We start from the raw sequence: 13,444 nt of genomic DNA on the forward strand, positions 1-13,444 counted from the left end.
GTGCGGCATTAGCAGCGGACGAGCAGTTACAGGGGGAGAGCGTGAGTGTTTTTGTGTATATGTGTAAGAGGCTGAGAAAGAGAGAGGGTAAGGGGAGAGGAAGTGCATATAGGGGGAGGGTACAGCACTGAAGAGAAGGGCAGAATCATGAGATGAGAAGCAGTGGAAAAAATGTGTGTGCAAGAATGGGAGACAGTGTTACCATGGAGAGGGATAAACCTTAACTCATTTAAAGACCAGATAAGGAGAAATGCATGGAAATGCAGAGTCAGCTCAAAAATGAAAGGTACTGTTTACATTTGTTTTGTTTTGTTTTTTTGGTATAAGAAAAATAAGAACACATGTATGGAGCAAAGTAAAGAGTTGGTACGAAATGAAATTGAAGAGGTTTATGAAGGCAGGAAAAGTAAGGGTACTGAAAGGTGAAAACAGCATGACTTGCGGCGAGGTCAGCTTTTAGGTCATTAGTAGTAGTGAAAAAGCAGAATAACATTAGATTGAGCACACATAAATGGATTTTACTTGTAACTAACAAGTAAAAAAAAAGTCTCAGATGATTTGCAAAATATGCAATGACTAAAAAAATGACTCAAAAAAGCCTCCATCTCTTATAGGCTTTAAGAATGTGCTGTCCACAAGCAAATATGTCTTTCATCTCTCTTGTTCTTTCAGGTTTGTGATTGTTTATTTACATGCTTGAATGAAGATGAAATGAAAATGGCTGCTGCCAGGAAGGATATTGTTGTGTCTTGCAGAATACTTGAAAAGCCTCCGACTGAACAGGCTCTATTATTCCTCCACTGTGTTGTGTAGATTGTGTTTATAATTTTCCAATGTAAAAAACATTTATTTGGTTTTTTTAGTAAAGTAAGCACCAGTGCTGTCTTAGGTAGGTTTGCTGTTGTTATGTTAACAACCAAAGGAAAAAAAAAAACAGAACTTATCTACAAGCCAGTAAAAGTCAGGAAACATTTTCACTCTTGAAGCTATTTTCCAAAATGTTCAGTTTTATTACCCAACTGTTTGCTCTTGGATGGTGGGAGTAATTAGACTAACTAGGTGAGATTGGGCAGTAATGCATCAACATGCGGGTCAGGTCGTAGATTATATAAACGGGTCTGGTCTGAATTTCAATAGAAAATAACAATAAATCAACGTTGGTCATTGTAACGAATTCTGGTGAGTTGGGATTGGTAAAATTGTTTGCACAGGACTCTGGTTTTATAATTTTACTGCGGTGTGCAGAACATATGTTTTCTGAACAAAAGCTGTTTGTTTTGCTTTTCCTCCTACTCAAACAATAATCTGCATAACTTTCTTCTTCATACCTTCATACTTTGGAAGATGCCATTTTCTTTTTGGTCACTGAATAGTCCGTTTGCAAGTAAACCGAGACTTCTGGCTTTCAAGATGACCAGAGTTCACTTCTTTGGACCACATCAGAGAGCATTCAGTGTTCATACTGTGGCAAACAAATCACGAGGAGTCACTGGAAGCAGACGACGCTGCATTTAAAGCGGACCAAACAGCTACAATCTGAACTTTACCAAAATCTGCATGTATCCAAGTACCTAGAGTGCACATGTGCAAGACCTCATGTTAAAAAAAAAAAATCAAATTTGCTTTAATCAATAAAAATGTGGGGCTGCACGGTGGCGCAGTGGTTAGCACTGTGGCCTCACAGCAAGAAGGTCGCTGGTTTGATCCTTGGCTGGTTTGGTCAGTGGGCTCTCTCCGGGTACTCCGGCTTCCTCCCACCATCCAAAGACATGCATGATAGGTTAATTGGTCACTCTAAATTGCCCCTAGGAGTGAGTGTGGTTGTTCGTCTCTCTGTGTGTGGCCCTGCGATGGACTGGCAAGCTGTCCAGGGTGTACACTGCCTGTCGCCCAAAGCCAGCTGGGATAGGCTCCAGCTTCCCTGCGACCCTGAATTGTATTAAGCAGTTCAGAAAATGAATGAATATATATATATATATATATATACACATATATAAATACTAGGGCATTTACCATTTTTTAATTATGTGTGTTTAGTCATAAGATATTGCAGGATGTAATACCAACAGGAATTATTTCTTATCATTCTTTCTTAAGAGGTTTTTGAGTAGGATGTCAGGGTTTGATGGAGGTGTGGACCCAAATGCAGGGAGCCTGAGATACACAATGTTTATTACAAAAGAGCCCAAGGGTACATAAACACAGAAGGCAAACACAATGGACCAGCAATCAGAACAGAAATCAAGGGCTATAAATACAGGGAAACCAAACAAGACACAGGTGTAATGAATCAACTAATGAGTCCAGGTGGCTCTAATGAACAGGAACAAAGGCTTAACAAGAAACAAAACACAAGGGAACTAAACAGGGAAGACAACAAACTAAAGCAGGAAACAAGAACTTAAGATACAAAACACACATCATGACAGTTGTAGGGAAAAGTTTGGATTCACCTTCCCATGAAATCTAATGGGCAAGTGTGTCCAAACATTTGACTGGTACTGCAGCTATTCCCACTTCCTGTGTGGGTCCCTCTTTGCCAAATCGTACTCACCTGCATCTTAGGAAAAGAAGCATTGATTTTTAACGGCTGGTTCCAGTTCAGGGTCGTGGGAGGAAAAGGATCAATGCAAAATAAAAATGAAAACCTAAAACAAAATAAAATTTTTTTTTAAATTATGTACAAATAAGTTAATATGATACAGCAGTCATCTAAACATTCTTTTTAGTTTTTCTCTGAAAATAAGTTGTTTTTTTCTAATGGTTAAATTGAATAAACACTGCTATCACCCCAGAGATGTAGACTAAAAGAGTTTATCCTAAAGGTTTTTTCTGATATTAGACAAACAACAGCAACCTCACACTGTGGGATTTTAGACATTGGTTATTCAATACGGTAGATCTCCCTGAAGAACAAAAGCTATCAACTCGGCATACACAAAGTATAGCATGTGACTGAGGTGAAGCTTGAAGGCCGCAATTTTCCACTCATGGTTTTCAGCAGAAAGAAACATCAGCCTCTTCAAACTAATTCCTATTGATCTGGCTTTCTGCCTGCAGCTCTAACGACACACATGGACAAACCCAACGGAGAGCAGAAGACGGGCAGTGTGGGGGCGTGAAGGGTGGGGATTGCAGGTTTAATTAAATCTTTCCCCTCTAATGAATAGACTAAAGCAGACATGAGTAAGCCCACAGGTGCATGCTTATGCAGCATTTTAGTCCCTGTGCCCCACCCACACATCCACCCTCGCCCAAAGATCAGTACACACTTCCTTCATCTGTTTTTTTTTTTTTTTTTGTCTATTTTGAGGATGCTTCTTCTTTTCTTCTGATCTCCAGGCAGTTTAATGCTTGGGTATCCTTTCTTTGTCAGCTCTAATTGGTTCTGGTGGTTGGGGTTGCCTTGGAAACCAGTTTAGAAAGTCCTGGTTGGAGATCTGCCAAAGGTTCTGATGAGATTAGCTGTAATGACCTTCTGCAACCAATACTGAATGTTTGATGCAAACAGAATGGAGTCAACCCACCAAAAACAGTGAAGCGATTGACAGTTTTCTATTTTATGTCAGTCAGAAATATGAGCACCGGCATCTTCCGAAAGGGTAATGGAAATCCAGATCATCTATTCTTTGTGGGGATAAGAGAGGACTTCTTATAAACTAAACTGGAGGAGCCTTGGCAGGCATTGATTTGTGACAGCGGGTAACAGTGTTGCATGCCGTCTGCCATAGTAACAAATCCCACCATGGGCCTAAATCTGTCTCACTAACAAGTGACGTGTCAGATTGTGTGTCAGAATGAGCTGATGGTGACTGCAAGAGCCTATGAGTCCAATTATATGCAGAAATCTTTCAGTCAGACATTAAATTTCATTGACTTTAATGAGTAGATAAAAATAAACTGTATATTGTAGGACACAGATAATGTAAAACAGAGATTTATGACAATGACTAATGATGGATCCATGTGCTTTAAATAAAAAAAGAAACAGCATTCCTTTTTTTCTTCAGTTCTTTCTTTCTCGCTTTCATTTTTCTTTATTTATTAAGATCCTTTACACCCTGCAGAGTGAAGCTGCTCAGACACCATCGGAGAAGAATAAAGATCAGTGTAATTTAAAAGTATTAAAAGTATGTTTTCATCAATCATCTGTGAAGGGAAAAAAATCTATTCTTTGTTTTTTGAGATGACCATCCATAATTATGGCCTGGCATAAAAAATGTGTTTGGAATTTTGAATTTTTATTGTCAGACAGATGCACATCATGTCTTTCCCAATCAATATTATGGTTGAGAACATAATTATTTTCACCCAATTAATCCAGATCTTTCCACTTTCATAAAAATATGAGATGTTGCCTCGATCCCTCCATTACATGAGCGTACCTGAGTCAGTCCCACGTTTAATTTAACATATTACCTTATTTGACAGTGACAGAGAAACAGATGTAAACATCCTGGATTATAGCTAACAAGCTCATTTGCATTTAGAGTGCCAAGGCAGATGAGGAGAGAAAACATAACACAGTATCACAAAAATATTTCATACAATAAAAAAGAAAATCATTAATAAAATATTAGATTAGGATTTTAGAATAAAACCAACACAGAACAATTTAACTTGTATGGTGTACTGTTTACTGTTGTCTTCTGCTACTGTGACTTTCGGTTGGCAAGAGCAGGAGGCTCGGGTGTGTCCTCCAAGCTGGACAGACTGTGATTGCAGCCCATCTGATGACTACCACTGCCTGAAAAACAAGAAGTAAAAAGGGAATGAAAGGGAAGATGTATAATATATAGGAACATATTTCATCAGCAGAACTGCACCATCTGTTTGGACATGACTTTGAGGAAAATGTTTTTCTTACAGTTTTGTTGGACGTTGGTCAATTGCAAAAAGCCCCATTATGTTTACTAAGCAACAATCTGGCTTTTATCTCTGTGCTAAAATATGTCATTTGAATGTACATCTATGCATTTTTAACATGCAGAAATGTTTGTTTTTACTTCATCATGTTCCTTCAAAATAAAATCAAGTTTGCACATGAATCCATAACATCAGTCGGAAAATTTTCCTGGTCTAAAACAGGAACGAAAACTGTTTTTGAAAACAACAGCCTTTCCTACAAGGATTTTTACTTTTACAAAATAAGTCTTTCAAAATAAACAGATCTGTGTATGGCTTATTCCTGTCACTATTGTGCGGAAGGAGGTGTATAGCTACACTCCCCAATATGGCTGAAAGGTATGATGTGATTTTTATATTTTTTAGTAGTTATATCTAAGCATTAAATTTTCACAATTCATTTCTATGTTAAACTATTTCTTATATCCTTACTATACAATTTTATTTGTATGACTTGAAGGAAATTCTCATGGGGTTCATTTCTGAAGTAAATTATGTCTTTCATCTAATTTTGCTGAGATAATTACACTATAAGTTCCAAACCATTTAAAAGAGAAACAACACTTGCTGTTAATCAAAAGGCCCTATGTGTCTGGTCTGTACCTAAAATGACGTAAATTTAACTTCAAATGAACAGACATCATACTCCACAGGTCAAGTCCTCGAGGGAAGGTATCCTGCAGGTTTTTGTTGTCCCCATGCTCCAACAGACATGACCGAAATTAAGAAATAGGTTGACAAGAAGCTGCTGGATCCATGTGATTTGAATCAGCTGTGTTGGTAGAGGAAAACAACAAAAACCTGCCGGATACTGGCCCTCGACGACAGGAGTTCGACACTGCTGTAGTCCATCACGATTCACAAAAACAAAGCAACAATGCAGGAGCAATGTGTGTGAATAACTAATGATTCAGCAGTTTATAGATCCACCTTGCAGCAGTAACTTACATTTATATTAGTTTAATTGTGGAGGCACTGCATCCCACTTTGCTGTGCAATTCTGCTCCAGTAACTACATTTTATGGGTATTTGTTTAAATGCAGCCACTTTAAAGTCATTTCACAACATTTCTTGACTTCAATTCTGGATCCAGATTTTGATGGGGATCACTGCAACACACTTATTCTTTCCAGCCTTGCTATTATATATTTGCTGCTGCATTGTGTGTCGACTCTTCAAAACTATTTAAAGGAGCTTTTGGTCGAATAATTGAGGTTTTATGTAACTGATGCCATAAATCATTCCCAAATCATCATCTGACTATATTAATTTTGAATCAAAAGGCATAAATATAAGAAAAAATAAAAATATAAAAAAAACAAAACAAAGATGCTTTAGCACTCTTACGTTTAAATTCTAAGTCACTATCTTCTACAGGTGCTGGATCCTTCTCTCACTGTTCCCCTGAGGGAGATGTGAGGAAGTAGCAAACCCTTTTCTTTCCTATGGTATAAAATAAAAATGATTCATTTTAGGATGAAATGAATTGAAACAAAAAATACCCTCCAGAATTCAAGGAGAAGACATAGTTAGCAGTTAAACTGTTGCATCCTGCATCTCTCTCTCTTGGAGAACTTAGAAAAAGACATCCAGTTGTTTTGGTCCAAACCGTTAAGTTCTCTGAATATGACCCATAGCAAGGCAAAAGTTAATGGTCTACAAATACATCAAAAATGAATATTTAAAAATGTATTACAAATTGTAAGGGTTTTTTTTTGCCATTAAAAGTCAAATGTTACTGTTTGGTAAAAGCCCGTGGCCAAATAGATACCAAATTTAGTCAAACTTAAACTTACACGTATGTTTCAGAACCTTTGTTTTATTTTAAAAAGCTTTAATCCTTTTAGGCTTTTTTTAGTTTTGTTTTGTTTGTTTTTCGTTTATTTCAAATGAATTTTATTTGGAAAAAGTGATGCGACACAGTAGCTGACATATCTCTGTCCCACTTTTGTTTGAATTTCAATTTCGTTCCTGTGGTATGATCTAAACTAAACATAAACAGAAGTGAGAACACAGTGGCTGATTACAGTATTATTTCTACCCCACTTCACTTCCTTTTCTCTACATTTGGCCTGAATATTGTGCTTCCCTCTCTCTCACTTTTGGTTCCGTGACCTTTAATGTTAACATGCTCTTTTCATGCAGCAGACCTTTGTCCTGTCCTGCCATGACACATGCTCCTGTCATCTACATGACTCTGACCTGGGCATTAATCTGTTAGATGTCACACCGTAGATGTGGTAAAGGTCTAACTGAGATATAAATCGCATAATGTGAGGAAAATACATGACTTTCATTCCCTGATTAGCACTGTTTTGTAAGATGAACACAGATTTGTTTTAATCCATAAAATGCTCAATACGCCACAGTCCTTATGAAATAAACTTTTCCTGCTTCTCACACAAACTTAGTCTTTTTATACTTTATTTACTAATCACGCATGTGTGCCTTTCTTATTGTGGGTGGCATTATACAATCATGTTGCATAATGCTAAATATACACACACTGGGTGCTGGAACTTTCTTGTTTGGAAAAAAGGACCTTCAGTGGCTTTGCCATCAGCTTTGTTGACAGGAATGACAGCAGTGAAAGAGCTGCTCCTGATTGGCTGCTAAGCCGCACCAGTTTTTCCTTCACTCCTTAGTGTGGTAATTTTCTATGGGGTATCTCCATCACCATCTCCATTCGAATCAGAGTCCAAAGCCAAAGTAATACACACTTATTAGTGTTATTAGGGATATTCATCTTTTTTATGATCAAAGTTCCTAAAAGACACTAAAACGTTTGAAAGGTCAACTTGATTTGATATTCTCTAAATGTTTTAAGGCGCATGTACAAGTTTTCAGTGTTTAAATATTAATTAGACAACATGGTGTTTTCTAACAAGATGGTTAAAAGTATATGAACCATAAATCAGTGATTAAATGTTGTGGTTCCAGGATAACTTGTATCTAAACTGGTCATACTGGTCACATTCTGACATCATCAGATTGAACAAGACAAGTGATAGATGCATTGACATTTTATCTTGTGGTATAAGCTTTTATTTTAATAAATTGTTTTGAATGATGGAATTACCTTTGCATGGTTCTAACAAAATGTCTTACATTCATAATATTATGTCTATCATCAACATTGTACATTTTCTGTACATTTTACCAGAAATTTGAATACCCATTACTTTTTGTGCATAGTGTATGTGGTAAAGTTGGAGCAAATGGGCAACAAATTAAAATAACCCTTTGGTTTTCAGTTTTATAGCATTTAGAATGTGATACTTGTAGCTTTAAAACTCTAAAAACACTAAAAGGATGCCTAAAAACATACAAGCAGTCTTTAGAGAGATGTGTAGTGACATGATAGTGTCACTCTCTACCGCTACCTTTTGTTTTACATGTTTATGAAGGACAACAATTACTTCAAGGTTAAAATGTTTTCCAGTTGCACTTGATGTAAAGAATTTAATTTCTACTGCCATTGTAAGCATGTTTTTATCGTATTCTTTGTTTTATGATCAGACAAACATTGTGCTTGGGCAACAGGGCTTTACATTCCATGATGAACTCTTCTTTGTTGTTGTCGTTGTTGTTGTTGCCATGGTGGCATGATGTTGTAATGCATGCAGGCATCGTCTTGCTGAAATAAAGGCGACTTTCTCTGCAAAAACAATTATTCCACCATTAACTAATACTTTAAACGCCATCCACACAACTCATAGATTTATATATAGCAGGTATAAAATTGGCAATTGGTGATTTCATACAACACCCCCCAAACACCTCTTAATTTCACCATTTCCACTACTGCTGCATTGGGTTTTTCTTACTAGAAGTGACATACGGTGGATATGCCTCCATGAGAGGAAGACAAAGATCCTCTGATTTATTCATTTCAAGGGTGCATTTTTCTTTGTCCTTGACCTTTTTTTGACAATGACACACTGTTCTGAATGTATTTTAAAGACAATAAGCAATGAAGAATAAGGATGTGGTCTTAAAATTCTGGCTCACCATATAAGTCAAAGAGATCCTATCCAAATGAACCAATAAATTAAATAGTTTTATTCAAGTTTAAGAATAAACTATAAAAAATATAAAACATAAAGTGGAACTATTATGTGCATATCAGGCTAATTTATTTTTTATTTCTGAGACCAGAAGGGCTGGGATTGATCGAGTTATTGTCACAAATTGCTTTATTTACTTCAGACCGACCCTCTCCGTAGGCTGTCAGATCAGCCTGTGGGCAAAACGAGTGGATTGAGACTCTTCCGCATTAAGCCCCGCCTCCCGCCACTGCACTACATCGGGAGCGCGCACCGCACCTGCTTTCGCCGTCATTGTAACATCTCATAAACAGAAGGATTAGGCTAATATGAACTCAATAAAAAAACAAAATACAATGTCAACACATAGCATACAACCCTACATGTTTGAACCTGAATCAGACCCTGAAAACGAAGTGGAAAACAGAAACCCACAGCAACGAATGCAGCAGGATGTCTCTCTTTGGTAAACTCACCAGCCATCGTTGGAAATAACTTTATCCGACGTTTTCCACCCGCTTGATGTATTTGTACATGCCCTTGTTAACCAGTAGAAAGGTAACCAATCACCGAACCTTATCCCCCGGGACGTCACAAGGATTTCCAAGTAGAAAAAAACTCTCTAAAACGACGCGTTTTTCGTCGCCATGGAAACCGAACGGAAAGAGTGCTGGAACTCAAACTCAAACATGCGTTTAGGTGATAAAAAACAGTGCTGTTCACATGTCTGATGAGGATTCAACACTGTAACACTGTAGAAAGCTCAGAAAACTCGAAATACAATAATAGGACCCCTTTAACTCTCTGTAATGTTGTCATGATGAGGAAAAACTCTTAAAGAGACCAAAAGACCTGTAAACCAGTGCACTGTTTAAGGTTATCTCTGATGTAAAACTGGGCATTTTAAGAAACAGATTTAAAGTAGTTTTTTGGGTTTTGGACCCTCTTACAAATAATCATATAAAGGGGACTCTATATCATATTATGAATGTGTCCACATACCACTGCAGATGCAAGCTTTTAAATATGCACCAACAGCAAACTGGACAGTGTCTTTACTCTTTAGACTGAAGGAAGATGCATTCATGATTTTCAAAAAGAGTCTCATATTTTGACTTGTAGAGCACTGGACAGTTTTATAATTAAACCTTAGTCCATCTCTGCATGAGAACAGATAAATTGATTTACCTGCCATTTTAATATGTAATAACAAACTGCTCAGTGGTCAAGCTGTGGACTTATAAAACATATCTTTGTGTTTAAGTAGTGATCTTTGCTGTTACAGAAGATAAAATTTACAAGTCATATATTTTCCTCCTGGACTGCAAATCAATGATTCCCCCAATGACTTATAATATTTTGGAAATTTGGTTAAAATGGGCCCACTATCTGCAGGAGGAGCCGTCGAAGTGAGGTGTTCACAAGTGAGGGAAGAATGGAGCATGAGACCTACAGGCGGATCAGTGTGCTGTCTGCAGTAATGCGGACTGTGCGCCAGTCTGTCATGGTGGAGAAGGAGCTGAGCCAGGAGGCGAAGGTCTTGATTTACCAGTCGATCTATGTTCCTACCCTCACCTATGGTCATGACATGTGGGTCGTGACCAAAAGAAAGAGATCTCGTATACAGGCGCCTAAAATGAGTTTCCTCCGCAGGGTGGCTCTCCCTTTGAGGTAGGGTGATCCAGGAGGGACTCAGAGTAGAGCTGCTGCTCCTCCGCATCGAGAAGAGACAATTGAGGTGGCTCGGGCATCTGGTTAGGATGCCTTCTGGACACCTCCCTGGGGAGGTGTTTTGGGCACGTCCCTCTGGGAGGAGACCCCAACAAAGACCCAGGACACGTTGGAGGGATTATATCTCTCGGCTATCCCAGGAACGCCTTGGGATCCCCCTCTGCAGAGTTGGCAAATGTGGCTGGGGAGAGGGAAGTCTGGGCTTCCCTGCTTAGACTGCTGCCCCTGCGACCCGAGCCCGGATAAGTGGTAGAAAATGGATGGATGGATGGATGGAGAATAAAAACAAATGAATTGATTCAAATGAGTGAATGCCTTTTCTTTTTTCTTTTTTTAATATTTTCAAGTCTAAATAAATGGATGGATGGATGGAATTCAATGACTGGTTGGAAACACTGTAAATTTCTGTTATCTTTTCTTAACGCCGCTGGTGGACAGCTGTGTTGAATTGCTATTAACATCTCATTACCTGATTGATTTACTTTAATTAGATTCCCAACCAAAGAGACGTCCTCCACATAACCCTTTTTTTACTATCAATATATTTGCTGAGCTACTCAACCATTTTCATCTCAGTAACTTTTAGTGTAGTGCTCTGGGCATTTAGTGCCTACTAAGTGTTGAATGATGGTGTTACTTCACGCAGCATCTCATATACTTATTTACATGTTGTGATATTTCTAACTGGTACACAACTTTACCAACATGTAGTAAGAACTGTTGGTAATGGTATAACAAATACAGACTCTGTGCATTTACATGGGAGAATTAATTCTTTAATTCTGAAAAAGAAAAAGTTAATTCCGCTTTAAACTGATGAAAAACGACCATGTAAACACTTAATTGCTAATGTAACTTTCTATTCGTAATAAAACTGAGTTCTAATGTAAGTGGCTGGTTTATTCGCATTTTCATTCCGAACTATTTAATTCCTCTGTCATGTAAACTTTAATTCTGCTCTAAGTTAATTCCAGTTGTTCTGCTCATGCTCGTTACCTTGTCCCGTCCCGATGAGGCGCGTTGTTTTGCCTCCCGTGTTCGGTGGTCTATCTTTCTTCTCCTTCTCAGTTGCTGAAAAAAAGTAAAGTAGTATGCTCGTGCTGAGCTGGTACTTCAAATTTATAATAAATATAGCGGCAAAATTGGTACTTATTATGTAGTTTTTACAAGTTACAACTGAAAAGACGAGACGCAGGGAACAAACTTTGTTTATATCCAGTACGCGTCATTCGTCACGTGCACCCTTTATCCAATCAGAACCCTTCTCAAACCGCCACTCTAAAGAGGAATGAAGTGAGGAGTGTTTCATGTAAACCTTCATTTGGAATTATTTTTTTCATGTAAACTCGTAGGAGAATGCGTTAATTCCAAATTATTTAATTTCAAATTATTAATTCTGAATTAAAAAAAACATCTGTAACTGTAGCCACTGACTCAGACAAATAGGACTGGTATGCGCAACATAGGTGTGACTGGTTTAGTTGGCTAACTCTTCTAGTTGTAAGGTTAAAGTCCAAGAGTAAATGCTAAATATAATCATTTTTAAAAATTGAGCAATATTTTGGTTTTTGTGAAAAATCTGTTCCAAGAGGAAAAAAAAGAGATTGCCTGAAACTGAAACTTGGATCAACATTTTACTTTTTATTATATATTATATATAACTCATCATATATTATATATATAACTCATCAGTTTCAGGGTGAATTTACTTTTTACTGTAAACCAATAAATCAATGAGTTAGCCCTCATCAGGTTCAGCAGAAGCTTGTGCCTAAGAAGTGATATCCTTAAATCTCAGCAATCAAACAAACAAGAACCATTTCAGTACAATTCAGTACAATACCTACCATTGTCCGTGTGCGAGATCAGCTTTGAGATGCTGAAGAAGCTCCATGGAATAGCAGCATTTTACTTGAGATACCATCAGACTGCAGGAATCCAGACAGGCGAGAACAAAGGTCATTTTGGACGCTGAAGGCTTCGCTACGTGTAAACAACTTCAGAGACAATCAGGAGTCACCCTGGACCAGATGCATAAATAATGCATGCGCATAAATACAACAGATGAAGTGCAATTATTCTCTACTTTTATGCAAATTATGTCTATTTAGTTGATGAAAATCTTCTATCTATATATTAAATAAAAGAAACCTGTTTCTAATCTGCTTGGTAACACCAGCATCTAATTTTGCTAATTGTAGCCTGATTGCCTGCAGGTCATCTCATTGCATGCAGCACTGCAGTTTCACTGTGCAAATGAAGGCAAAGCCACATGTGATTAAAAAAGAAAAAACACATGTGGTGTCACTGTAAGTACAAAATATTTGTCTACAAAAGACATTTTGGCAACATAACATCTTGTTAGTTTTAATTTCATAAATCCATCTCATACACAATACCCATGTAGTCTAATTTGGGCTTTAATTCTACTAGTTATTCATTTGTTTACTATATTTTTTCTTTTGGGACCAGTGGATTTGTTATTGAGCTCTGATACACTGTCGATTGGCCCAAAGTGCACATCTCTGATGAGGACTAAAATAAATAAAGAATTATTTTAAGAAAAAGCAACAGCAATCGCACTGATCAAAAGTAATGATTTAAACTAATTCATTGCGGCCAGATATCTTCTGGAGCCAGAGCCAAGGAGTCATCAGTGGCATTACAACTCATGGTGCTTCCACATCTGAAAACATCGACTTAACACAAGATTAATCAATTTTATGAATTAATGATCCAAAATAGTCTAGCACAATTAAGTG

Source organism: Telmatherina bonti, assembly GCF_933228915.1.
Source record: "Telmatherina bonti genome assembly, chromosome: 9".
NCBI classification, from domain to species: Eukaryota; Metazoa; Chordata; class Actinopteri; order Atheriniformes; family Telmatherinidae; genus Telmatherina; species Telmatherina bonti.